Source organism: Ruditapes philippinarum, unplaced genomic scaffold, assembly GCF_026571515.1.
Source record: "Ruditapes philippinarum isolate M1 unplaced genomic scaffold, ASM2657151v2 ctg3468_1_1_1_1, whole genome shotgun sequence".
In the NCBI taxonomy this organism is placed as follows: domain Eukaryota; kingdom Metazoa; phylum Mollusca; class Bivalvia; order Venerida; family Veneridae; genus Ruditapes; species Ruditapes philippinarum.
The window spans coordinates 46,498-49,753 of NW_026859932.1; positions in this window are offsets into that span (position 1 = coordinate 46,498).

Sequence of the window (3,256 nt, forward strand, 5' to 3'; positions counted from 1 at the left end):
ACCAGCTGTTAATCTTTAGAAACGCGTTTTATTGTTCACATTAGAAGCATTTTCTGCTACCAAAATGTCAGTTATCATTTATGTTTAATAATTCGTTAAAGATTGAAATTTGTACGATTAATCATTAATTTACAAGTCAAACCGTTACTGCTTCATTTAAAGTTTTCATCACATTGCAAACAAATTAAATGGTGCTAGTGTCTCGATTCATCGTTCGATGGCGCCACAAACCTGAATACTGATACATTCAAAATAAAATAATTTTGTTTGTTAATATACAGTCAATACATATACAATTAAATGTTTGCACTGTCAGTTAATGTTACACAGTTTTTATAAATATGTAACTCGTAATTAGTAACTCGTGGCCACGACATAGTATCTCGTGGCCACGACTTAGCTATCTCGTGGCCACGACTTAGTAACCATGGCCACGACATAGTATCTCGTGGCCACGACTCAGCTATCTCGTGGCCACGACTTAGGACATCGTGGCCACGACATAGTATCTCGTGGCCACGACTAAGTAACTCGTGGCCACGACAAAATATCTCGTGGCCACGAGATATATAAAAACACACTCATGTCACCTTTGTGCCACCGTAAATAATGGCTTGAATAATGTAAGAATAAATAAAGAGGAAATTTTATCTGTAATACACAAGTAATGCTCTTAACAAATGTATAAGTCTTGGATATTGATAAAAATATTTTGTTTTGTCTTGTTCATAAAGGGCATTATGCTGATCGGCGGTGAGAACACAGCATTAAATAGGACATACACTTTCCATTATATCACAGTGACCCCCCCCCCTTTACTCCACTTTCTGTGCCTCCATTCTAATCTCCTCTTCTTTTTCTTGTTTGTCTTTTTATCTCCCTTTCTCCCATGTCGAAAAATAATTTAAATTTTGATATAGTCATTGCATCTTACACACCTGACATGTTCAGTTTTCTTTATGATACTTTACAAATTACGTCATACGTAGTAGGTTTTTATTATTACCTTCTTGTAAATATATGGAAGGAATTAAATGCAGGTACAATGAACTGTAATTACAAAATCTATATCATGTTGTTACTAAATAAAATTGTTAAATTAAACATGTTTTGACATACAAGCTTTAGGAGTTCTACAAAAACTGAATGCAATTTATATATTGTAATTTTGTCTTTAAATATTGATGAAGAAAAAACCAATCGGGTTTCAATATCACATCCTTTTTTCCTCTCGAAAATCCCGCCTATTTCCGAATAAAAAGTATGTAAAAGTCAAGACAGGTTACAAAAGTTTCAGTTTATTGTAAGCAAAATAAAGTCACATAATCACACTCAATCATACAAATTTCAGGTACACTTCTATCAAGATTTAGACTTGAACTTCAATATTTGCCTGTTCTAATACCATTTCATGGCAAAACAAAATGACTTTATTTAGGGATTCTGATTTTTCTCTATTTGTCGAAATGACAATTTATGTGCGAAACGAAAGGATGACAAGGAATCATAAATTTATTTTAAATATGCTGAGTCAATCTTAAAGATGTATTATTATAATATCATTTTATTTCAGTGGAATTCCTCCAATGTATAACTAATTAATGAATTGTAATGAAATTCTCATTTAATAGTTTCAATAACTCTCTAATTAATTATGCACACTTAATGCGTCACATTTTAACATTGCATCAAGTGAGCACTGGTTAATCAACTTGGAAACTGTACCTTTTCAAAATATGTTTGTACGTATGTAGGTCGTTCCTGTAAGTTCATATCTTTTTTTAAAAGTGACAGCAAACAAAGGAAACATTTCGTTATTACTTAAAACATATTATTTACTGTAATTTTACATATCATTCGGGTTTGCTTCCTTGTAATCACGTTTTAGTGATTCATACGTGTCATTTTCATGGTTCCTTCTATCACCAAGCGTTTCATATACCTGTCGATCAGTAACAGTCATCCCACCAGTGGGAACTGAATAAGCATTACTTCCGTGACTAAATGTTCGAAGGTTTAGTACATTCTCATACGATACCGCCTGATTTTCTATAGCAACAGATTCTCGTGTAAGTTTATTTCTATTCATTCGTAATCGAGACAAAATTTTCCTCCTGAATGCAACTAGACAAATTACGATTGACACCAGGATAAATAAAACGATACCTACTGGAGAGTAGACATAAACTGGGTTTTCACTTTCTCCGATACGTTTATTGACCAAAACTGTAGAATTTGCCTTGGACTGAGGTCCATTGCTGTTGGTTCGACCAGTATGTGTACTGTAAGTTGATGTTTTGGCTGTCCTTTCGCGTTTCCTTCCTTCTGTGCGTTCAGTTGGTGCCTTTGTAGTTGTGAATGAGCTTCCGGTTTCAACGTCCTTTTTATGAAACAAAAAAAAGACCCTGTGCTTTTAAGGGTTTCTGAGTCTGCCCCTTTTTTTAAAATTTTTACCTTTTCTAAGTTATCTTTTCCCAAAAGTAAATTTTCTGTACTGAACAAGGTGGCAGGGTTTTAATTCAAATTTTAAATTTCCCAAAACGTCTAACTGATAAACAAATTTTTTTGGTTTTTTTTTATAATCTTTTTCTTTTTACTGTTTTAAATAAAGGGAAAATACCTTCCAATAAATTTTTTATTTTTCCGTAATTCTTCTGCATTCTACTTCAACATTTTTTGGGTAAGGGTTTTTCCCGGGAAAAAATTTTACATTTTTTGAAGGGGTGTTTGGGCCCGTCAGACCCACCCAGTACAAAGCAAAACTCCCGGGGAATATAGTTTCATATGAGGAAAGTTTTTATAAAATTGTTTGCATGTTTTGTTTAATGCTTGATTAATACTATGTGTACAAATAAAACCATCTATCTGTGAGTAACATGAATCTGACGTAAAGCTTGACTTATTGAAATTCTTTTGAATATAGACGCATTGTCCAACATTTTGTGATTCATGCTGGTTCCAAACTAAACTGGATTTGTAAATAATGGCATAAATGTATACATAATCAGCGTAAAGTAAATTTGTAATTTTAAAACTTGGTTCAAGTAACTGTGGTTCGCAGCTACTTTGTTGGCTTACGAAAAAGACATGTACAGTAACAATATGTCCATGGCTTAAACAAAAACAAACGTTTTTCTGTAGTCCAATGTATTCAACTTCAGGGTCTACTTTACAAAACTCCAAACAATTGTAAACATTATTATCTAGCAACGTTGTTTTTTTTAAGAATTTGTCAGCTTTTTTGAAACAACCATGC